Source organism: Tiliqua scincoides, chromosome 2, assembly GCF_035046505.1.
Source record: "Tiliqua scincoides isolate rTilSci1 chromosome 2, rTilSci1.hap2, whole genome shotgun sequence".
Lineage (NCBI taxonomy): Eukaryota > Metazoa > Chordata > Lepidosauria > Squamata > Scincidae > Tiliqua > Tiliqua scincoides.
In genome coordinates, this window is record NC_089822.1 from 18,517,935 (window position 1) to 18,543,969 (window position 26,035).

The 26,035-nt window shown below is 45.1% G+C and overlaps 1 protein-coding gene and 1 pseudogene across 2 annotated transcripts in view; both read left to right on the forward strand.

Annotated features, from left to right (window-relative positions):
- Positions 1-26,035, forward strand: part of GHR (growth hormone receptor) — a 163,271-nt gene that overhangs the window by 79,630 nt on the left and 57,606 nt on the right. The gene's annotated exons all lie outside the window — the stretch shown is intronic.
- LOC136643293 (5S ribosomal RNA) lies at positions 13,386-13,502 on the forward strand (annotated as a pseudogene).

Below are 26,035 nucleotides of genomic sequence, written 5' to 3' on the forward strand. Positions count from 1 at the left end.
GCCACTCTGTTCTGGCTTTATGATGTTATTTTATTTTATTTTGGGCATCTGAAGCCTGCCAGGCAGGCTTCAGACAGCAGCGCTACTCATAGCACAACATTTGACTATGGATACATCTGGTGCCTGAATTTCAAATCTTTTGTACCAAAGCAAATACAGAACTTTTAGATGCAAGATGCTCAAAACAAAACAAAAATACTGACAATTTAGGCTACACCAAGCACAACCTTCTGCCATTAGCATACCTTAATAATTAATAAACTTGCCCCCCATCAGCTTACCTACATCTCCTACAGCAATGGACTTAGTTTACGTGTAAGATGCAGAGCACATCTACATCTACATCTTCTACAGGGCAAGAGGTATCCTTAAGTTACCTCACCTGACTGCTTTTCCTTCAACAGGATCCAAATATACACTGCTCAAAACAATAAAGGGAACACTTAAACAACACAATGTCACTCCAAGTCAATCACACTTCTGTGAAATCAAACTGTCCACCTAGGAAGCCACACCGATTGACAATCAAGTTCACATGCTGTTGCACAAATGGAGTAGACAACAGGTGGAAATCATAGGCAAGTAACAAGACACCCCCAATAAAGGAGTGGTTCTGCAGGTGGTGACCACAGACCACTTCGAAGTCCCTATGCTTTCTGGCTGATGTTTGGGTGACCTTTGAATGCTGGTGGTGCTGTCACTCTAGTGGCAGCATGAGGCGGAGTCTGCAACCCACACAAGTGGCTCAGGTAGTGCAGCTCATCCAGGATGGCACATCAATGCAAGCTGTGGCAAGAAGGTTTGCTGTGTCTGTCAGTGTAGTGTCCAGAGCATGGAGGTGCTACCAGGAGACAGGCCAGTACACCAGGAGATGTGGAGGAGGCCATAGGAGGGCAACAACCCAGCATCAGGACCGCTACCTCCGCCTTCGTGCCAGGAGGAACAGGAGGAGCACTGCCAGAGCCCTGCAAAATGACCTGCAGCAGGCCACAAATGTGCACGTGTCTGCTCAAAAGGTCAGAAACAGACTCCATGAGGGTGGTATGAGGGCCCGACATCCACAGGTGGGGGTTGTGCTGACAGCCTGACACCGTGCAGGACGTTTGGCATTTGCCAGAGAACACCAAGATTGGCAACCTCGCCACTGGCGCCCTGTGCTCTTCACAGATGAAAGCAGGTTCACACTGAGCACATGTGACAGACGTGACAGAGTCTGGAGACGGCAGGGAGAACGTTCTGCTGCCTGCAACATCCTCCAGCATGACTGGTTTGGCAGTGGGTCAGTAATGGTATGGGGTGGCATTTCTTTGGGGGGGCCACACAGCCCTCCATGTGCTCGCCAGAGGTAGCCTGACTGCCATTAGGTACCGAGTTGAGATCCTCAGACCCCTTGTGAGACCATATACTGGCGCGGTTGGCCCTGGGTTCCTCCTAATGCAGGACAATGCTAGACCTCATGTGGCTGGAGTGTGTCAGCAGTTCCTGCAAGATGAAGGCATTGATGCTATGGACTGGCCCACCCGTTCCCCAGACCTGAATCCAATTGGGCACATCTGGGACATCATGTCTCGCTCCATCCACCAGCGCCACATTGCACCACAGACTGTCCAGGAGTTGGCGGATGCTTTAGTCCAGGTCTGGGAGGCAATCCCTCAGGAGACTATCTGCCACCTCATCAGGAGCATGCCCAGGCGTTGTAGGGAGGTCATACAGGCACGTGGAGGCCACACACACTACTGAGCCTCATTTTGACTTGCTTTATGGACATTACATCAAAGTTGGATCAGCCTGTAGTGTGTTTTTCCACTTCAATTTTGAGTATGACACCAAACCCATAAGAACATAAGAACAGCCCCACTGGATCAGGCCATAGGCCCATCTAGTCCAGCTTCCTGTATCTCACAGCGGCCCACCAAATGCCCCAGGGAGCACACCAGATAACAAGAGACCTCATCCTGGTGCCCTCCCTTGCATCTGGCATTCTGACATAACCCATTTCTAAAATCAGGAGGTTGCGCATACACATCATGGCTTGTACCCCATAATGGATTTTTCCTCCAGAAACTTGTCCAATCCCCTTTTAAAGGCGTCTAGGCTAGACGCCATCACCACATCCTGTGGCAAGGAGTTCCACAGACAGACCACACGCTGAGTAAAGAAATATTTTCTTTTGTCTGTCCTAACCCGCCCAACACTCAATTTTAGTGGATGTCCCCTGGTTCTGGTATTATGTGAGAGTGTAAAGAGCATCTCCCTATCCACTCTGTCCATCCCCTGCATAATTTTGTATGTCTCAATCATGTCCCCCCTCAAGCGTCTCTTTTCTAGGCTGAAGAGGCCCAAACACCGCAGCCTTTCCTCATAAGGAAGGTGCCCCAGCCCCGTAATCATCTTAGTTGCTCTCTTTTGCACCTTTTCCATTTCCACTATGTCTTTTTTGAGATGCGGCGACCAGAACTGGACACAATACTCCAGGTGTGGCCTTACCATCGATTTGTACAACGGCATTATAATACTAGCCGTTTTGTTCTCAATACCCTTCCTAATGATCCCAAGCATAGCATTGGCCTTCTTCACTGCCGCCGCACATTGGGTCGACACTTTCATCGACCTATCCACCACCACCCCAAGATCTCTCTCCTGATCTGTCACAGACAGCTCAGAACCCATCAACCTATATCTAAAGTTTTGATTTTTTGCCCCACTGTGCATGACTTTACACTTACTGACATTGAAGCGCATCTGCCATTTTGCTGCCCATTCTGCCAGTCTGGAGAGATCCTTCTGGAGCTCCTCACAATCACTTCTGGTCTTCACCACTCGGAAAAGTTTGGTGTCGTCTGCAAACTTAGTCACTTCACTGCTCAACCCTGTCTCCAGGTCATTTATGAAGAGGTTGAAAAGCACCGGTCCCAGGACAGATCCTTGGGGCACACCGCTTTTCACCTCTCTCCATTGTGAAAATTGCCCATTGACACCCACTCTCTGCTTCCTGGCCTCCAACCAGTTCTCAATCCACGAGAGGACCTGTCCTCTAATTCCCTGACTGTGGAGTTTTTTCAGTAGTCTTTGGTGAGGGACCGTGTCAAACGCCTTCTGAAAGTCCAGATATATGATGTCCACGGGTTCTCCCACATCCACATGCCTGTTGACCTTTTCAAAGAATTCTATAAGGTTCGTGAGGCAAGACTTACCCTTACAGAAGCCATGCTGACTCTCCCTCAGCAAGGCCTGTTCGTCTATGTGTTTTGAGATCCTATCTTTGATGAGGCATTCCACCATCTTACCCGGTATGGATGTTAGGCTGACCAGCCTATAGTTTCCCGGGTCCCCCCTCTTTCCCTTTTTAAAAATAGGCGTGACATTTGCTATCCTCCAATCTTCTGGCACCATGGCCGTTTTGAGGGACAAGTTGCATACCTTAGTCAAGAGGTCTGCAACTTCATTCTTCAATTCCTTAATAACTCTTGGGTGGATGCCATCAGGGCCCGGTGACTTATTGATCTTTAATTTATCAATGAGGTCTGAAACATCTTCTCTTTTAACCTCTATCTGACTTAACTCCTCGGTCAGGAGGGGCCGTTCGGGCAGCGGTATCTGCCCGAGGTCTTCTGCCTTGAAGACAGATGCAAAGAACTCATTTAATTTCTCTGCCATCTCTAAGTCTCCTTTTATCTCCCCTTTCCCTCCCTCACCATCCAGAGGGCCAACTGCTTCTCTGCCGGGTTTCCTGCTTCTAACATATTTGAAGAAGCTTTTATTATTCCCCTTAATGTTGCTGGCCATGCGTTCCTCATAGTCTCGCTTGGCCTCCAGTATCACCTTCTTACATTTCTTTTGCCACAGTTTATGTTCCTTTTTATTCTCCTCATTAGGGCAAGACTTCCATTTACGGAAGGAAGCTTCCTTGCCCTTCACAGCCTCTCTAACTTGGCTGGTTAGCCATGCGGGCACCTCCATGGGTTGATAAATGTGATTTCCATTGATGATTGTTGTGTGATTTTGTTGTCAGCACATTCAACTATGTCAGGAACAAAGTATTTAATAGGCATATTTCGTTCATTCAGATCTCGGATGTGTTGTTTAAGTGTTCCCTTTATTGTTTTGAGCAGTGTATATTTGTGTATTTAAGTGCTAAGGCTGCCAACTCATGTCCCCCAGTTAGAAGAGACGAAGCCCCTTTCAACCCACATACAGGTTTATTATTGACAACAGAGAAGAAACTAAAGGTATAAAAAGTTTCTGAATGTCTCTTTCTTTCCAGTGCCCATTAAAAACCGCAGCTGTAGCAGTAGCAAATGGTGCAATCCTATGCCTGTCTATTCAGAAGTAAGTCCCATTGTGTTCAGTGGAGCTTGCTCCCAGGAACGTGTGTATAGAATTGCAGCCAAAGATTGCCAACTGCTCTTCGGCTCTGAAAAATTCCTGTGAAGGCTGAGTAAATGGCCTTCTCTCTCTGTCTCTGCTTTTGGCAAGAAGTATTAAGTAATGTGAGGAGAGCTACTAATCCCTTCCTAAAACACACAAACAGTATAAGGAAAGAGAACAGCAGAAGTGCCCCAAACTAGATAGGTTGCAGAATATGTGCCTTTAGGTGCAATGTACTGGAACAGATTGATTGCACTTCTTTTCTTGATTCTATGTCTAAGACACCTTTGTTCATAGGCGGCCAAGAGGGGTTCCAGCTGCCTGGCAAACACCACCACTACCACTCAAAAAAAGTCCTAAGAATAACCCTTCAGTGTGCTGCTTTATAAATCTGATAGCCACAAGTACTCTTTGCGGTATGAAATCTGCTGAATCCAATTTTGTTCAGTTAGCAAATTAAATTGCCTCTCAAGTCCTCTCGGCATTAAGAGGTTTCAGAATGGCAACCCCCACACAAGAAGAAAATTCTCCCCATTTTCACTGATCCAATTAGCCTCTTATGCTTTCCAGCCTTACTAGAATTGCTTATTTCTGCCTCTGTCATTCTAGCAGGGTTTTTATCACACTCTAATCCAGCAATTTTTAGCCCTTTTCATCTCATGGCACACTGACAAGGCGCTAAAATTGTCAGGGCACACCATCAGTCTTTTGACAATTGGCAAGGCCCACCACACTGCCAGTGGGGGGGCTCACATCCTCCAATGGCCCTATCAATAAATGACCCTCCCCAAACTCCTGTGGCACACCTGCAAGCCATTCGCGGCACACCAATGTGCCACAGCACACTGGTTGAAAATCACTGCTCTAATCACCGTCAGACATGACCTCAGGAAATCCTGTTATGATCACTGGCATTCTGCATACTTTATTTCCAAGGAAGAACGCTCTATGAAGGTCTGAGATGCAAGGCCTATGGGTGTTATTTCACACAAATGCACCTCCATGTGATAACATGAGGGTACCCCCACCTAGGGCTGTCCCATCCATGACATCTACCAAAATGGTTGCATTGAGTGAGTTGGACAGGTGGTGAGCTGATGGGGGGTGCCCTGCACTCTGGGTCTGGCCACCACCTTCTTCCTGCTGCTGACAGAGCTGCCCCAATCAGTATTCCAGTTGGCTGAGAGTGAGCATGACCAAGATAGGGACAAGAGCAGTTCCCTTCTTTCTCCAGAGGTACTAGAGCAGTGGTTCCCAACCTTTAGAAGCCCGCAGACCACTGAGGCAAAAATTGGAATTGGCATGGACCACTTGTGGCTGTGGAGAGTCTGGTCTCCGCCATCTCTGGTGGTCCGTCTCCCAACCCTTGGTCTATCAGAAAGGACAGAGAATGGCCTGCCCATAGCCACAGCTGACACTTCAGTGGTTGTGGCTGTAGGCAGTCCATTCTCCGCCCTCTTTGCTGGTCCATGGGAGATTGATCACTTCCAGTGTCTCGCTGTTCAAGGAAAGGTGATTTTTTTCCCCCTGAGACCTCTCAGACCACTTCTCAGAATCTTGCGGACCACCTGTGGTCCCCGGACCACAGGTTGGGAACCAGTGTACTGGAGGAGGATGGGGGAACCACGGTCTCTCCCTCTTCAGCTCCCCACCTATTCAGCTGCTTAGAATGCAACTACATAATCTAAGATAGTGGTTCTCAAATGTTTTAGCACTGGGACCCACTTTTTAAAATGACACTCTGTTGGGATCTACCTAGCTTTAGGAGACTTTTTAAAAAGGTAATCTAGAAAGAGATAATATTTTTATTTATTAATTTTCAAGTGATAGTATTTATTTGCAAAAAAACAAACAAACCCTCAATCTGTTTCTCTTAATGAGGCAGTCCTAAAGGATCCTTAAGGCTTGAGGGGTTTAATTATGTGACCCAGCCACCAGAAAAAAGACACTCAAACATTTATCTAACTATATTTACAAAAGCTTGCACATGGCAAGAGCTCAAAATCTTGCAAACTGCAGGAGCTCAGCTCTTTGCAGAGTAATTAGCAGCTTTCTGACTTCTGAATAGCCTCAGGGCTTGTCTGATCTGATCTTGTTTTCTAATCTTTCCATCCCCCCCCCTGTTTTTTCTGGAGGCTCTTCTCAGCTGCTTTGGGACCCACCAAAAATTGTGGGTCCCACCAATCCTCCTGACCAACCGAGTAGGCCTTGGGCTAAGAGATGGAGAGGTGGTGCCCCTTCTCCTCCCTCCACCCCACCCCACCCTACCTCTCTTTGTCCCCTTCCCTCTGGCTGTTCTCAGCACATCCTCTTTCTTCTGCACTGGTCCTATTTTGAATGAACAGACTATCCTTTTACATAACTCAGCTGTCTCTTAATGTATATGTGGATGCATGTTTGCTCATCGAATGTATCCCTACAGCGACATTTTGTTTTCACTTTGAGGATGTATATGTCAGGAAGTGGATTTCATTAACGTGTGTGGCACACAATGAATAAAAACAATACTGTATACAGAATAAAACTCATAATATCCTACAGTGGCCATCTCCAGCTCAAAGTGCAAGATTTAAACCCTTCATCTCTTTGTTTCGCCGGATGGAATCGGTTTATCCAATTTGTAGAACAAACCAGCTTGGGTTAGGCAAAAGGCTGGGGAACAAAAGTTTGGGAAAGAGTCCCAGTTTATGGAACAACATTTGAATAAGTTTAGGTATTTTCAAAACATGATCTCTTCCCAGTGAACAAGGCTGGAGACATTCTGTTTTGTTTTGACTCTGGAATAAACTTTGAGTCAGTTAAAAATTTCTGTTGTGCTGCCCATGTGATAATAATAATTCATTATTGTATTCTGGAAAAAAAATCTGTCTGTCAAGAGTTCATGGTTAAGAAAAACAGATCTGCATTTGGACGATATCTCTGCAAAAAGATAGTTTTTGACGTTGAATTTTGTATCTAGGATAAGGGAACTGTTTTTTCCAGCTGTTCTTCCTCCAATAGAAGCTGAGCTTTAAATTTATGAGGAAATTGTGCCGTTACATTAAATGTTGACTGTCCAAATACAGGCTGTGACTTTCTTTCCTTTTTTTCTTCTAAATTTTATGTGCGGATTTGTAGTCTAATGAGAGTGGGGGCTTGGAGTGGAATCTTCCGTTGTGGCTCAGATCCCCTGAAATTGCCTATCCATCTTAACTTGTACATTTCCAGGAGGAGAAAGCTGTGGAATGTTTTAATATAGAGAGGTACTGGATATTATCTCTTCTGTTTGCTACTCAATTATGGCCTAATCCTATCCAAGGCCAGCATGCACAGTGCAGGGACCCTGATGTAGCATCTACTGCATTCCAAGGGCCAGCTGAGGACCAGACCAAGTGGGAGAGGTAACAAAATTTTTTACTTACCGTACTTCCTCTGCTGCTCCCTGGTCCCTATGGGCCTCCTCAGATCTACACTAGCTATTTTACTGGCATAGATCTGTTCGGGCAAAGGGGGCATGTCTGGCTTGGAATGGGAGCATCAAATCTGGTGGACGTTACTGCCACTGAAATTTGGCCCTGTCCTGCCCCTGATTTGCTCCAGCCTGATCCCTTTCCCTGCCACCAACATACAGTACCTGCATCTGTGACCAGTGTTCATGCGCCACTGCCAATGTGTGGCCTCTCACCAGTGGCAGCTCTCCACAGAACAGTGGAGTGGTTGCCACACCAATAGCCCACTCAATATGCTGACAGACCTGTTGGATGATGAGGTGGATGCTGAGGTATGCTGATGGATCTTGAGGTCTGGCAGCATATTACACAGATAGGATTGGGGCATTAGGCTACTATTAGGTTCCTTGGCTGGCTTATTCTGATTGTATGTTGATTTTAACGTGAGCAGGTTAGAATTCTTCAAAGTGGGATGAATGCTTTTGCTGCAGACAGAATTGTTGGGCAAGAGAGATGCTCCCTTTACTCAGTAGGTTCTGAAACACCTCCTGCAAGATGGCAGCTGGACCTGCTGAATGCTGGGAATGTGGTTCCCAAACTTCTCCTTGGAAGTTTGGGAAGCACGAAGTCTTTGTGGGGGCAGGGACAAGGCAGTGATGCAGTCCCCGGAAGAGATGCCTCTAAAGAGCTCCCCAAGCTTTAGAAATGTTAAAAATACTGATTGGAAATTATTGTGAAACCTGAAGTGGTTTCCAGTAGGTATTTTGAACATTTCTAAAGCTTGGGGAGCCCATCAAACGTGTCTGTAGGGCTTCCCACACGCCCCCTCGGAGGACGGCACAGGGGGACATAAGTTGAAAAACCCCCCTCTGTCTCCAACAGTGGTACAATCTGGGGATCGCATTGCTACCTTCTCCCCCTCCCCTCCCCTCCCCTCCCCGCCCCTTAAGGGGCCTGTAACAAATGCTTCCCAGGCTGGTGTGTCGCCACCCACCAATTACGGAACCACTGCTCTGGGATGATCTCAGATCATCTCAGCTCAGCCTTGTTGAAATGAAGCTGGTGTGGATCTGGTTGGCCCTCTGGGCGGAATACCTGTGGGGGCTCCATGTGAGAGAAGGATATGTAAGTACAGTATACTAAATACAAATGTTTGCTTTGCTAAATACTGAATTCCACCGAACCTGCAAGACACTTGTGAAGGAGTGAAGTGGTGATGGCTCCTGAGGGCGTTCAGCATCTGGCTCATGAAGTAGAACAGAAAAACATCCCTAGGGAAAACAGCAATTTGCTGTTATAAGGAATATAAGGAATATTCTCTTCTGTTCCTTATTAACTATTCTGTGAGTCCTCTGGTGAAATTCATTCCCTTGGGGCACATCTTTCTGCAGCTTTTATGGGTAATACGGATTATTATGCCTTGGGTAAATAGCTATTATTGTGCCATATAAAGTCATCTATGCTAGTGACTGGGGCAGCTACCTCAAATGCTGCCTCTGCTCTGTTCTGCTCATGTTTGCATACCCCCATGGATATGGGGCAGGGTGGGTACGCCCCCATTCCCCCCTCTTCTGTATTTACAATGGGTGTGACCTCAGCCTCCCTCTCTGCACAGATTCTCATTGAAATGAACAGGAGCTTGTCAAATAAGTGTTGGAAATGGAACTAGATTGAGGGTACTTTTTATCATGTGTGGTGGACTTGTGAAAAAGTCAAGAAATACTGGAAAATGATACAAATAATTTTTCAAGAGATATTCAATGTTGTTATACCATTCAAACCGGAAATATTCCTCCTGAATATAATGTCAGAAATTAAAGACTTACAAAAGAAATACCTTATTATACAGATTAATACAGCGGCAAGAATATTGTATGCACAATTATGGAAATCTACAGATATCCCTAATAGAGAAAAATTAATAGATAAGACTTATGAAATTGCAGAACTGGATGTATTAAGAATGAAAGATAAAGATTTAGATGAAGTAAGAAGATACTGGAAGCCGTTTTATGATTGGATAGACAGTATTGAATAAATATTATAGGTTGAGTAGATTAAGTTAAGCATTTTAAATGTTATATGTGGTGATGATTTATATAGATGAGTTTGTGTTTAGCTTTATCTTGATGTATACATTTTGTTTTAAAATGCATTTTGTGACCCAATGGCCAATATCCTGTTGTGTTATGTAACCTGTATAACCCTATACCCTAGTTTATCCCATATCCCTAACCAGTATCTGAAATAAATAAATAAATAAATAAATTTTTTAAAAATGAAATGAACAGGAGTAAGAGATACTGGAAACCTATAAGCAGTAAGTAGGCAGGGACAAGCGATTGGAGGCCATGGAAGCCCCCCCCCCCAGGAGCTCTGAAAGGAGAAGGAGGCTGTCACCGCTACAGTCCTCCTCCAACTAGCTCTCAGCAAGTTGAAAGAGGCTTGAAGCCCTCAGTGGAGCCGCAACATGGAGAGGGAGCCAGCCAGGTGGGTTGGTGGCTTGTTCTAAAGGGTGTTTCTTCACGTAACTGTTTCAAGTCACAAGTTTGGCCTGCTAGTGACCATCAGAATACCTTGTGACAATGGAAGGGCTGGTTCTTACTTTATTATTCTTCTCTACCAATTTCCCAACAATATTTATTAGTTCTTCTGTTTTTCAAAATGAGGAGGCAACTACTGAATCTTTCTCATGGGATGAAGGGATATTCTGATATCTTCCGGGCTTTGTCAGAGTAGCATGAAAGAAGATGATCTGTGGAATCTGTGGAACACACAAAAAAACCAGTCCCTTAAGAGTACAACAGGCTTTCAAGCTCTGTTTCTGACACAATTTCAAGCAGGACAGTCCTCTTTGCAACTAGTAACAGGCATAGAGCCCTTGACTCTCAGTTTCTCCTTGCATGTAGTTTTCTCTTCAAAGCCGGTCATAATGATTACCCTTAATTTTGAAAGTACTGCTCTCTTGTTCTCCCGTGAGCCATTGAAAACCCCATCCTTGATTCATTAAGAAAGAATAAAGGAATGAATGGCATCCTGATCAGTTCTGCCATTCTTGTTGAATTAGGGAAGAGGCTGGATTTTTGTTATGAACTCCCACTGAACTGGCATTTTTGGCAGACAAATAATTCACCAAATTGGAGCATTCATTTTTTGGACAATTCCATGACAGCTCTTGATACGTGAGTCACATTTTATAGCTGGAAAACAGAGGCTAGATGAAATGTGTATGCCTGAGGCCATGGTCCCTTATATATGATCCATGTCAAAAGAGAGCCAGACCTGTAAAATAGGATGCTTCAGTTTCTGGTGGAGCAAGTTAGACATTTCAGGGCATAGAAGACATTCTGTCATTATTTTATTTGTTGCATGCATATTCTGCCATTCCTCCATGGTAAGTGGTGAGCTTTTCGCTTATAAGCATCAGGTCTAGCCATGCTGGTGGGAACTTATTGTCTGAATTCTCTAATGAAGTTTTCATGTGTTGACTCAACAAATATTTCAGATCAGCATTTGTTTGTCAAGCATCATATGCATAGAAGCCTTATTGTAGAAGCTGCCAGAACGGACTGCAGAAATCAGAGCAAATGTGTTTTTTTTTTTCTTTCACTGCAAAACAGTCAGACTCTCAGTTGCTTCAGTGCAAACACACCTCTTTGACTGGACCATCTGTGGCCCTCTGATCTTGGGGCACAGGTAATATCCTCAAGGGTTCCCCATGCTTGGTCTTAGTTGACTGTGAATGGGAAGATGGTAGCGGCTGGAATCCATGGGTGAAACCTAGCTTCACAGATGCACTCTGTGAGGTGTTTTCAGAGATGCTATGAATCTGTTTTTTTAATGAATAATGTGAAATTCTATGCCCAAGTAGTGCCAGCAGAACCTTCAAGCCATGACCATCATAATCTGAATCTATTCAGCACAAAGTGGGAGAGGAAAACAACTATAGCTCATACACCTCCATGGGGGGAGGCGGGATCAGCCCTGCCAGTAACTTCACCAGCAACCATGAAAGTCCCAACACTGCCCACCAAGCATGGTGTGGAATCCCAGCTGTAGCCCCACATTGGTCAGACATGCAAGGAGCCAATTGTCACAACCCACTCAACTCCAACACCCTCCTGCTGGGCCCCCAAAATCAAACAGCTGCCAGGAATCTCAGCACCAGACGTGTGTAATTGACTATGGGTTGCCATGGGTGTCCATTCAGTTGGCTCTGAACAGGCACTGCTTTGTGAAAAGCAGCTGGGTTGAGCACAGTGCAGGTGCATTAACAGAATTATATGAGTATAATGGCTCCATCTTTGCAAAGTGAATGTGAGGGTAAAAGCACTTCAGCTGCCTTTTAACTTCATTACTCCATCTATTTGCGTTAGTACTGGACAATCTGAATGACAAATTACTAGCAAAAGTTCATTTTAAAAAATGTCCCAACCCTCTCTGAATTATGACACTGGAGAAAATGCCAACATTTTATTTAGTGGAAGTACTTTTTCTTTTTCCAGCAACACACTTCAAAAGCCTGAACCATAATTGATGGCCAGGGCAGTAGGAACCTGTTCATGAAGTCTGAGCTTGACACATCATCATCATCATCATCATTTAACCTTGATGGCAACAATTTGGGATAGTGACAGTGACAGCAGTGGTTTTAAGAACTGGATTAAAGTTGATTAACACACTTAAAGCAAATTTAGTGAGTACAAATGTCTGCTCTTTTTTTACGGCCTGAAGAAAGTCCCATCTGCAAAAAAAATCTCCTGTGGAATCCCGCGCCCCAGCAACTATAGGACTGAACCAGTTGCTCTGAGGCAGAGCAATCCTAACCCTGTCCCCACTACATTCAACGGAGAATTTAAGAGGATGTAGCTCTGATAACACCTGGTGGAGCAGACTCCTTTGTCCCACAGGTCTTCATCAGTGGGTTGCTGTTTGTTCCCACCAGGTGCTTTCAGGGCTAGACTCTCTTAATTCCATTCAGATAGTCCAGTCTGAATTTGTAACTGAAACTCAGTTGGAGTGGAACTAACCAGATGTCGGAAACTTCAGACAATTACAGAATGAGACTGTTCTGTTCCACTGATATCTAACTGTGAAGTGGCTACACAGAGTGCCAATACATTGGTTTTATGCTCATAATAAGAATTGATGGGCGAACATCACCACTAACCTTGGCTCAGTTCAGAGGAAAATTGATCGGTTTTGCAAAAAGTTGGGAAATTGCTTGGTTTATTCTGAGCCCAATTCAGAATTTAGAAACCTTCTTGCATTTCTAATACTGTCATTGAGAACACAAGTTAGTCCAAACACCTCCTCTCCTCAGCTCTTCTCAAAAACCTAAAATGTGTCCTATCTTTCCCCCAAACTTACCTGGTGGGAAGACAGAGGCACTTGAGCTAGCTACCCCACCCCCACCTCCAGACACCTACAGCATTGCAATGGCAGTGTCCCAGGTGCTAAGAAGCCTGGGAAATTTGGTTCTCTAGGGCACCTGAGTTTGTACTATGGACTCAGGTATTCTGGAGAATTATGTTTCCCAAGAATTGACTCAAATAGACTAAGGGTGCAATTCTGACCCCTTATGTCAGTGCTTGCGGCTGTTACCCTGCACGTGCCCGATCTCATCTGATCTTGGAAGCTAAGCGGGGTCAGGCCTGGTTAGTACTTAGTTGGGAGACTGCTTGGGAAAACTGGGTGCTGTAGGCTTATACCATAGTCTTTCGAGACTAAAGGTTGCCGACCATTCCAGCACTGACGTAAGGGCAATGCAGCTCCGAGGTAAGGGAACAAACATTCCCTTACTTGGCCTCCATGAGTGACACCGAACTGCAGGATGCAGCACATGTCCCATTGGCACTGCTATGCCAGTGCTGGAAAGCACTGTCATAAAGGGTTAGGATTGTGCCCTTAGGAAGTTGGACCTGATGATCATGTAGGTTCCTTTCATCTCTGATTGTGTTTTGAACTCTTGGGCAGGAGGCACTGCTATTACAGCTAGGGAAAACCTTGTACATAAACCTCAAGAGAATCTTTCTGCCACAGCCACAACCAAACCACCAGTAAGTTGGGGGAAAGGGGATGGGCAGCAGAATAGGGAAGCCTGGTTGATAGCAGCAGCAGGCGCAAATTGCATGATGAACTGGCACTGAATTTGGAAGGACTTAGGCTTGGTGCACATTGGTTAGACTTTTTTGAAGGAAAGGAATTAATATTGTGAAATGCCCCAGGTACAAATTCACTGTCTGTAGCTTGAAATGGAATCGCAAACCATGGTTTGCTTTAACTGGGATACTGCAATCCCGGGCTATAAACTCTACAGGAGGGACAGGCAGGGGCGTGTTGGAGGTGGGGTGGCCCTTTATGTTAAGGAAGGGATAGAATCCAGCAAAGTAGAGATTGAAGGTGGGTCCAACTCCACCGTAGAATCTCTGTGGGTTAAATTACCAGGCCTGAGGAGCGATGTAATACTGGGGGCGTGCTATCGTCCTCCAGACCAGAAATCGGATGGGGACCTTGAAATGAGGAAACAGATCAGGGAGGTGACAAGGAGGGACAGGGTTGTAATCATGGGGGACTTCAATTATCCTCATAATGACTGGGTCAATTTGTGTTCTGGTCACGATAAGGAAACCGGATTTCTTGACGTGCTAAATGACTGTGGCTTAGATCAGCTAGTTACGGAGCCCACCAGAGGACAGGTGACTCTGGATTTAATACTGTGCGGTACGCAGGACCTGGTTAGAGATGTAAACGTTACTGAGCCATTGGGGAACAGTGATCATGCTGTGATCCGTTTTGACGTGCACGTTGGGGGAAGAATACCAGGCAAATCTCTAACAAAAACCCTTGACTTCCGACGGGCGGACTTCCCTCAAATGAGGAGGCTGGTTAGAAGGAGGTTGAAAGGGAGGGTAAAAAGAGTCCAATCTCTCCAGAGTGCATGGAGGCTGCTTAAAACAACAGTAATAGAGGCCCAGCAGAGGTGTATACCACAAAGAAAGAAGGGTTCCACTAAATCCAGGAGGGTGCCCGCATGGCTAACCAGCCAAGTTAGAGAGGCTGTGAAGGGCAAGGAAGCTTCCTTCCGTAAATGGAAGTCTTGCCCTAATGAGGAGAATAAAAAGGAACATAAACTGTGGCAAAAGAAATGTAAGAAGGTGATATGGGAGGCCAAGAGAGACTATGAGGAACGCATGGCCAGCAGCATTAAGGGGAATAATAAAAGCTTCTTCAAATATGTTAGAAGCAGGAAACCCGCCAGAGAAGCGGTTGGCCCTCTGGATGGTGAGGGAGGGAAAGGGGAGATAAAAGGAGACTTAGAGATGGCAGAGAAATTAAATGAGTTCTTTGCATCTGTCTTCACGGCAGAAGACCTCGGGCAGATACCGCTGCCCGAACGGCCCCTCCTAACCGAGGAGTTAAGTCAGATAGAGGTTAAAAGAGAAGATGTTTCAGACCTCATTGATAAATTAAAGATCAATAAGTCACCGGGCCCTGATGGCATCCACCCAAGGGTTATTAAGGAATTGAAGAATGAAGTTGCAGATCTCTTGTCTAAGGTATGCAACTTGTCCCTCAAAACGGCCACGGTGCCAGAAGATTGGAGGATAGCAAATGTCACGCCTATTTTTAAAAGGGAAAGAGGGGGGACCCGGGAAGCTATAGGCCGGTCAGCCTAACATCCATACCGGGTAAGATGGTGGAATGCCTCATCAAAGATAGGATCTCAAAACACATAGACGAACAGGCCTTGCTGAGGGAGAGTCAGCATGGCTTCTGTAAGGGTAAGTCTTGCCTCACGAACCTTATAGAATTCTTTGAAATGGTCAACAGGCATGTGGATGCGGGAGAACCCGTGGACATTATATATCTGGACTTTCAGAAGGCGTTTGACACGGTCCCTCACCAAAGGCTACTGAGAATACTCCACAGTCAGGGAATTAGAGGACAGGTCCTCTCGTGGATTGAGAACTGGTTGGAGGCCAGGAAGCAGAGAGTGGGTGTCAATGGGCAATTTTCACAATGGAGAGAGGTGAAAAGCAGTGTGCCCCAAGGATCTGTCCTGGGACCGGTGCTTTTCAACCTCTTCATAAATGACCTGGAGACAGGGTTGAGCAGTGAAGTGGCTAAGTTTGCAGACGACACCAAAGTTTTCCGAGTGGTGAAGACCAGAAGTGATTGTGAGGAGCTCCAGAAGGATCTCTCCAGACTGGCAGAATGGGCAGCAAAATGGCAGATGCGCTTCAATGTAAGTAAGTGTAAACTCATGCACATTGGGGCAAAAAATCAAAACTTTAGATATAGGCTGATGGGTTCTGAGCTGTCTGTGACAGATCAGGAGAGAGATCTTGGGGTGGTGGTGGACAGGTCGATGAAAGTGTCGACCCAATGTGCGGCGGCAGTGAAGAAGGCCAATTCTATGCTTGGGATCATTAGGAAGGGTATTGAGAACAAAACGGCTAGTATTATAATGCCGTTGTACAAATCTATGGTAAGGCCACACCTGGAGTATTGTATCCAGTTCTGGTCGCCGCATCTCAAAAAAGACATAGTGGAAATGGAAAAGGTGCAAAAGAGAGCAACTAAGATGATTACGGGGCTGGGGCACCTTCCTTATGAGGAAAGGCTACGGCGTTTGGGCCTCTTCAGCCTAGAAAAGAGACGCTTGAGGGGGGACATGATTGAGACATACAAAATTATGCAGGGAATGGACAGAGTGGATAGGGAGATGCTCTTTACACTCTCACATAATACCAGAACCAGGGGACATCCACTAAAATTGAGTGTTGGGCAGGTTAGGACAGACAAAAGAAAATATTTCTTTACTCAGCGTGTGGTCGGTCTTTGGAACTCCTTGCCACAGGATGTGGTGCTGGCGTCTAGCCTAGACGCCTTTAAAAGGGGATTGGACAAGTTTCTGGAGGAAAAATCCATTATGGGGTACAAGCCATGATGTGTATGCGCAACCTCCTGATTTTAGAAATGGGTTAAGTCAGAATGCCAGATGTAGGGGAGGGCACCAGGATGAGGTCTCTTGTTATCTGGTGTGCTCCCTGGGGCATTTGGTGGGCCGCTGTGAGATACAGGAAGCTGGACTAGATGGGCCTATGGCCTGATCCAGTGGGGCTGTTCTTATGTTCTTATGTTCTAACTATCTTCACCAAGCAAACTGTGATTTAGGCGACTCCAAGCAAACTGTGATTTTCCTTTCTCCCAGCCTTTCTGCATGCAAGGGAACAAACAGTTCATCTTCCTAAACATGCCTGTGGAAGGGTTTCGCTTGGCAATGGTCCCTCAGTTTATTTTGAAATTGCTCTTCTAGAGTTCATTCTGGTTCATTGACCAGCCAGCTGGCTTTTCTATTCCAAGGCCCACTGCTGGTCCCAGTTAAAAACCAGCAATAGAAGGCTGCTATCTGTGGACTCTAACATAGTCTCAGGAAAGACACAGCAACCTCCTGTGGAGTACACAGTTTGTGGATCACAGCCTTCATATTTTTTTAGGACATGGGAGTTCAATTGGAATAATAAAACTCTTGAAGTTGGCTCTCTGCACCTCAAGTAGTAAAAGTATTTTGTTGTTGTGCTCTGAAAATTAAACTCCCTAACAACTGGGAGTAAAGTCAGTGGGTGTAAAAAAACTCAGTTGTGCCAGAACTTCCAAGCAAGTTATAATAGGCGGGTATTTCTCCCATTGTGTGTTCCCCCAATTCACATTTATGAATATGAATACAAAATATGAAAGCTGTAGGAGGCTTGATACAGAATTTAATTTGTTGTCATGACTGTACACAGAACACTCTGTAAGAGAACACAATATACAGTATATAAATAATGCAACTGTCAGTCAACTAAAAACATACAGAGCAAGGCTGCTGATTTGTGGCTTGTGGAGCAACATGCTCTCCATCTTTATAGTGTTGCTGAGAAATAGTGTGGAAGAACATACTTGTTTTCTTAAAAGACTCTGGCTTAAGTAGTTTGTGAGTTCCATACAACAATTTCTTTTTTTTTTCTTTTTTCTTTTTTCTTTTTTTACTAAACAGAGCAACTGGGACTCTCTGAGAAGTTCACACTGAAATAGTTCTGGTATAATCAGAGATCAAATTACAACGCACACAGCATGGCTTCTCTTTCTACATTTTGTTTACTCCTGCTACATTTTAAACTTGTGTAACACTGTGAAACTGTGCAAAACATTGTGCAATTCTATGATAGAGGTTGAGTTTTATTTATTGAGTTGGATAAACAAAATGTTGGGAAAAAACCTTGCTGTAGTGACAGCTAAAACATTTGAGAGAGGGGGATGGGTGGGTGGGGGGTGTGTGTAATCATATTAGCAATCAACATTAAAAGTAACATTGAAATCTTGAAAAAGGCTATAAGCAGGCAGTCCTGAGGGCAGGCAAGGACCAGGAGACGGTGCCAGGAACTGGCAGTTATGCCAGATCCGAGCCCCATTCCTGGGCAGCCTGGGCCATCACCAGGCTGGTTGGATTTGTGCCACCACTATAGGTGGCACGGATCCAAGTAGTCCCATTGGGGCTACTGCGGTGTTACCTAGGGTAAGGGGAAGTATTTTTCCTTTCCCCGGCTGGCCTGCAGTAAAACCCAAACTTGTGCTGGCTACAGTGCAGGCCGGCCAGCCAGCCTGTTCCAGTGCAAGTTAGGATTGCGCTGCCCAAGATACAAACCTTGATCCCTCTTCCTGCACATGAAATATAACCAGTCCAATCATTAGCTGAGCATTTAAGAGTTTTGTGCGCTTATCTCATCCAGCAAAGACCTTTTGCAATTGATTGATTTGCCAGGGCAGGCTGTTTTGCCCGTCACTCCCTGCAGTGTTCTCATTAGCTTTGGGTAGACATCAATAGGAACTTTATGTTTGCAAGACACGACAAACACCAGTAAGAGGCTCAGGGTGAACAGGAGGGCTTTTTTGAGCATGGAAAAACGTGCTTTGGAGCTCTGCCCAAAGAAGCTGAGCTGAGCCACTTACCGCTGTTTGTTGCGTCACGTTCCTGGTCTTGCTGTTGGGTGGCATGTGTCCAGGGGCCCCACGAGTACCACCAGACATCACCTCAGGTACCACTGGTGGTATCCATACTACTGGTTGAGAAATACTGACAGAACAGGTATTTCAAAAATTAATGGAAGATAGTAGTAGTAGTCATGATAGCTAGTACATACAATGTCCAGCTTCAGAGGCAAGATACCACTGACTAACAGGTATTGGAAGGCAGTGGTAGAGAGCTGGTGCCTTCAAAACTCAGCTCTTCGAGTTCCTGGGAGCATCTGGATAGCCACTTTTGGAAAGAGGGTGCTAAACTGGATGACTCCTTGCCACAAGTGCTGAAATCATTTTTGATGCCTGGTGCTGAAAACATGACTTGAAGTTCTCAGTGCTACTCTGATAGAAGAACAGTCCACCCAAAAGATATTCCACGATCACTAAGCAACAGCATGCTTCAGTACATTATGTTAGATCTCAAACTGGCAAGGAAGAAGCAGAAAAATCATGTGTTGCAAAAAATCACGACCTTTTAAGCAACCTTTGGCATGAAGTGATCATGCACTAATGTAACACTGGCTATTTTTTAGCAGCAGAAAAATTTCACAGATCGTTGCTAAATGTCTTCTTCAGATGGAGGAGGGGGTCAGAAGAGATAGGCAACAGGGGCGTAACTCAGCACTAGGGAGATGCTGCAGTTCTGTAGTAGCGCACATATTTTGTGTGCAGAAGATTCCAGAGTTCAGTTTTTCACATCTTCCATTAGGGCTGGGAAAAATCCGTGCCTGAAATCCTGAGAGCTCCTATCGTTTTGTGTAGATCAGTGTAGATCAGAGTGTGGTTCTCAAACTCATGGGTCGTGACTCATCAGGGGAACTGGAAATGGGCCAAAATAACCCAAGTTTTTTCTTTTATCTGTTAATATCACTTCAGTAGGGTCCCCAGCTCAGGGAACAGGAAATACTTATAGGATGTAATTTTAGAATCCTAGAGAACATAATCCACATGATAGCTGCCCAAGACTCACTGCAATAAGGAAGGGAGCATGGGGGCTTCATCCTCCTCCCTCCTTACCTACCAGGAAGTGGCCAATGGCCTTCCTGCATGAAAAAATATTTTTTTATAAAAAGAGTCAATATGGTTGCTAAGCAACTCCCATGTGCTCCATTCCTTCTGACTGGAGCTTCCTTCCTTATAAGCCCAGAAAATTAGCAAAGTAGGCTATCAGCAGTGGTTTACCTAAGGGGGGCCAAGCGGAACAAATGCTCTTGGCATCAGGCTGGGAGGTGGCGTACACCACCATCCACCCACCCCCCCTTGCACCACTCAGGGTCTTTAGCATCCTTTGGCATCAGTGGCTGCCTCCCTGACCATCTGAAGGCCTTGGAGGGCCAAGAAACATCACTTCTGGTTTCATGGAGGAAACCAGATGTTTTTAAGCCCTTTGAAGGCCTTCTGGGGGCTGGAGACGCTTCTCCAGCCCTCAGAATGCCTTCTAAGATAATTAAAATATCACATCTGATTTCCTCTATGAAACTGGAAGTGATGTTTTTCAACCCTCCGAGGCCTTTGCAAGGCCTTTAAGCGTCAGGGAGGGTGTGCGCCACCTCCCTGGGCCTCCGGAAGGGAAGCATGGGGGTGGCAGCCTGCCGGGCGGGGAGGCATGGCAGGGGGGGTGGCAGCCTGAGGTCCCGGCCCCGGCAGGTACCAGGTATCATTATGGATGAGAACCAAGAACTGCAGTGGTGGTAAATTGAGGTTTGGGTGCATGATGAAGCATTCTCACATTGTTGTTACTGTCTGTATCATGTTGGCATCCTTTAGTCTCGGAAGACTATGGTATCGTGCTCTGAATAGTGGTTCCGGAACAGTGTCCTCTCCAGTACACAAAGCCTGGGTAAAGTAGGTATGGAGGATAGGCTGTTACCCATGCAGCAAATCCCCCCTCTCCACGTCGCTGAAATGGTCCAACGGAAAGGCAGAAGCCAATACGGTTGGTTCCAGCGGCGTCGCAGGAGTTGCCAGAACGTGACTGTGTTCAGCCATGAACTGCCTCAGGGACTCTGGCTCCGGATTTTGCCTCGAGGTCGACTCCTGAAGCCTTTTCCATAACTGGATGTAGCCACAAGGCAGTGGAGGTTTGGGATCAGAGTTTTCCTTCTCTCAGATGAGCTGCCTTCCCAGGCTGATGAGCCCCATCTACCCGGTGGCTGTTTAGTCGCCTCTTACGACAAGTACAACCAAACTGAGGGCCTATTCTTATCCCCAGCCCCCAGGGGAGAACTGTCTGTATAGTGTTTGAGAAACTATAACAGGACAGGCCCCTACTCTGGGGAGCTCACAATCTAAAATTTGGCATAGGGAAGACAACAGAGGAAGGGGAAGGACGTAGAGGCAGAACTCAACAGGAGGGAAATGGAGCATTTATTTCAGGTGCCTGTAGTTCACCTTAGTGACAGAGGGAGTGTGCCAGAGGTTTCATTCAAAGAGAGGGTTCTCAGGAGGGATTTGAAGGAAGAGAGGCAGGTGGTGCTTACAGGTGGTCTGGGAAGTAGTTCCAGGCATGAAACAGCACGGAACAGCTGAGGACAGTGGTGCCGGAAGAGTGAAAGTCAGAGGCAGGGATGCAAATCCCTGGGATTCACATGCACTCAACTGGATTTATTGTGAGATGTGCCTGATGAAGTGGGCAGTGATTCACAAAGGTTATACTACAGTGCATATCTTAATCTCTAAAACAACTTTTCCTTGCTTTTTACTGCAACAGATTAATGCACCTGTGGCTCTCCCCTGGAAGTTATAAATGCTATTATACAAGTGGGGTATGTGTATGCACATTTTGGTGAACAAACTCATAAGTATGTGTGGGTATGGTGACTCAGTGGCTTAGCTAGTGGGGATGGGAGGCATTTTGGCCTCCATGGCCGAGGTTTACTGGGCAAGTAGACCTCGGCTCCCACCTGGACTTGGAGCCCAGTTAATTAATTTTGTCCTATGGGGGATGTCAAAAATGTATGAGCCCCAGATGTCAAATGACCTAGCTATGCCACTGTGGTGGCTGATAATCATCTTGCCTAACACGACAAATTTAATTCAGCCTAATTGCTTTTTCCAGAGCATACACACTGATTTTTATTGCCCAGGGCACCCCAAAAGAGCATTTTTCTCTGCGTACATATTGAACAACTGTTTGTCTCTCTCTGTGTACAAATGGTCATAATTTCACCTCAGTTTGGAACAGTTTGTACTTTCAAAACACCAGCAACTTTTTCTGAGAGGTGTGAGACTGGTGAGGACAAAGAAGTTGGAGAAGGGATGCTTATGACACTCTAGGCGTCCTGTAGAACGTAAAGCTTCCCAAGAATCTGTTTAACAAGAGTCAAGGAGGCAGGCAATGCATGATGTTGCCATGGCAAGAGAGAACATAGTGACATTTTTCTTGAGGCCAGAATAGTACAAGCATGGAATCCAAGATTGCCGCAAGCAGTGTCTGGTCACAGTATTCAGCTTAAGCTAGATAAATTGCTGCCTTTGAGAATCATAATGACAGCTCTTCTCTCTCTTGGCCCTATTACTTCTTGGGTGGGTCCTGAGATTGGAAAGCGTTTTGTTTTCTGCAGTGTTTAGTTCATTAGCAGGTTTCAGAGTTCATGATACATGGTGGAGACATTTACAACCATGGTAGTTTTATAGTGGAGGTTTATGGGGCAAAGCCCTTGCACATGCTGCCCCCCCCTCGTTCAAATATGCAGACTGTAGTTATCTCAGTAACATCTCTGCCCATTCTCTGCAATCCAGGAGGCATAGCTTCTTTTGACACGTCTTCTGAAATCAGATGGCAGTGAAAAGGACCCAAATCAACAATTCTTGGCATAGCTTTCTACAATAGAGTTTTGATTCTGTTTTCAATTTATAGTTATACTTGTTTTAGTGATTTCCAATCCAGCCGGCACAGAAGTGAATTTAAAAGGCTTATATAAGTCCAACCAAGATTCTCCTCCCAGCCTTAAAGAGACAATTTGCAAGTATCTGCATGTCTTCAACATAGCATTAATAAGGTGGGAAAGGAAAGAGAAAAGTTGGTCTAGATTAGAAGGCCACTGCCAGACTTTTTTGACTGAATGAATGTGCTGCTGTGAAATGTCAGCAGAGTTTGACAGGTTGGAACATATTACTTCATTATTGCACTTTATTCATCTGTTACCTGTTTAAAGGTAAGAACTAGCACACTGAGTTGGCCTTAAAAATAAAGTCCTAAATGGGCAGCACTTGATTATGTGAATTACTTCCTTCTTCCATATTTCTACCCCTCCCCATCACATGCACTCCAGTCAATTTCAGAGATCCTGCCCTGTGTGCCCCTTAATTCTAGCAGATGGTCATGAGAGACAGGCCTGTTCATTGTGGCTTTAGAACACCTTCCCCAGGGACGCCTGCCTGGCTCTATCTCAACATTTCCCTGCTTGGTTGTTTCCAGACCCTCTGGGAGTTGGTGACTTACTGATTGTTTCATCTATTGCAGTAGCATAGCAGAGGGCGGGCGTGTGGTGCAGTAAGTACTGCAGGCATTGCAGTGCACTATGTAAGTGGGCCCCTCCCAATTGCCATTGGAGCCATTCTGGGCAGCAACAGCAATGGCTTACATGTTTTGTGCCTGCAGTACTTACCATACCCCCCAATGATCTAATGTTCTGTTTCAGTTTTGTGGTTTGTACGGATTGCTCTTTGCTTTAATGGATTATTGTTATCATTTTATTGACGCTCTTTGATTGCTTTAATACATTTGTGGGATTAACCAGCTTGACTTTTTATTATTATGTATTTATGTCAGCCATTTATATCCCACTTTTTTATATTTTTAACATTATATTGTATTTTTATATTCCACCTTTCCCTGTGTGTTTATCTCTACATTGCAGATCTCAAAGTTCAGAGTTAATTTTATATTCTTGAGGCTGATGCAAAATTTTCCTTTCAGTTTTTAGGATATATACATGATAAGCAAAGCCTCCTACCGTTGCTTCTAAGGTGCATTATGGCATTTGCTGCCATTGTATCCAAACATTCTCAGAATGAACTCCTAGTGGTAAGAACATCTGCTCCAATAACGTTCTGAATATTTTTGGTAGAATGAACCTAGGGCTAATCTAATGTGAAAGGGCTGCTATAATGAGAATTTACTGTGGAACCCCATATTCCTTATAGCTGGGATTTGATATTACCAGAAGAACAACTTTGAAGTACACAAAAATCACTACTGCAATCTCCCCTTGCATTCAACCCTATTTAATGTATAAAATACAACACATATACCTCATTCCCTCAGATCGACCCTGTTGTTAGGTCAAGGGCTGCTAATTTTGAACATCATGCTTTGTCCATGCCTAATCCCTTGCTGGATCTGGGTCAGAAAGCAATTTATTTTAAATTGAACCTGCTGCAATGTAATTATTTGCAATGGCACTTATGAGTTAGGATGATCTGTCCTTTAAGTTGCATCTATGAGTTTAAATAGAGCTTTTTCCGCAGTTGACATTTGCCATGTTATTTCATCCAACAAGGTTTTACTGAAAAACATGTCAAGCTTGATGAAAATATCTTTTTTCAAGTTATGTTCCTACACCAGATAACCTCATGGCACAAAGCGATATCTTTCTGTTTTCCAAAGAGATGGTGAAAACAATTTAAAAGAAAAAAAGGACAGTGGAAAGCCCTTCCTGAAACTTTTGAAGAATTTCTCAGCTCCCCACCATATGCCCCCCATTTTTTGCCTGCAAAAGGGTCCAGTCTTGGAGCATATCAGCATGGCAGCAGGACTTGCTTTCCCCTCTCCATGCATCACAGCCCTGATTAGTTGCTCTCATTGCTCCACTGCCTTGTATTCTTTGCTCCATGCAAAAGTAAACACTGAACAGAGCTTTATTAGACCTCACCAAGTTCATTCCTGATATCACACAAGACTTATGCAGCCTACCGAGCTTCATACAGTACAGGGATCCAAGTTCAGTTTAGGAGTTCCCTTTCCCGGGGAGGCAGAGCACATGAGGGTCTTCTTGGACATGTGTGCCATAACTCCACCCTGCTGATGAAATACTGCTTAGTCCCACCCTCCACACATTCAGCTCATAAATAGAAGGTTATATATAATGCAGAATGTACTGTTGCTTCTCTTTCAAAAATCAAACATTTTCTTCCCCCAAAATGAGAGCATTTGGAAAATATCTTTCAAAAGCTGTATGCATGTGTAGCAAATCCTGCTCCTACTGAAGTCAAGGGAGGCTTTTGCTTCACTAAGTTCAATTTGAACAAGCTTGGCTCACTGGGTGGGTGAGGGGGGGCTCATGCAGCTCCCCGGAATAGAGATCACATTTTTCAAAGCATGCAGGGAGAGCCCTCAGTGGGCAGCTAGCCTGCTTGAAAACAACTTATAAATCATGTTGAAGTAAATGGCTCTAAACAAACTTGCAAGTAGCTTCAGGATTAATTACACTGTTTCAGTGGTTAGATATTTGGGAAGGGGATACCAGGCCTTTGTTTAAAGGGGGGAATTTGGCGCAAAGGGTTGGGGCAGAGAAATTGAACGTCACCTAGTCTGTCCTGAAATCCTTCAGCTGAAGAAGTCTTGGCCCCTTTGCTCTGAACAGCTGCCAAAACATGTTCCTGGCAGAAAATCCTTTACACATATGTTCTTTTGAAACTCTGCCTTTTGCCAAAGAAAGCAGGGATAGCGACATAACTGGCCTATGCCATCTCTAAAACCATGCTTCTTTTCCTCCAGATATTTATGGTAGCTGAACAAATACATTTGTAATGTGGAGTTAACATTTTTCCCCCAAACTTGATTTGCTGTCAGGTTTTTGGTTTTCTTTTGCTGATGCAGCTTTTCAAGTTAATATTAATCTCTGTCTGGTACATTTATTTCTCTTTCATTGAGTTTGTTTTACGGGTCCACCCTTCTCATCCGCGGTTTCACCACCCGCAGATTTAACTCAACGTGGCCAATGTGGATGAGAAGGGTCCTTTAAATTTAAAAAAAAACCATGTCCTTTATATGGCAAAAACCCCTTTCTTACCACTGTAGCGTGGCAGAGTGGCAGTCAGGAAATATCCAGGGCTTAAAGAAGTGAGTTCGTGCCAGGGGAAGAACCTCTTCCCCCTTTGCCCTGGAGTCGAAAGAATACAAAGTGGAACTTCCGCTACAATGGTAAGAAAGGGGTTTTGCCATGTAA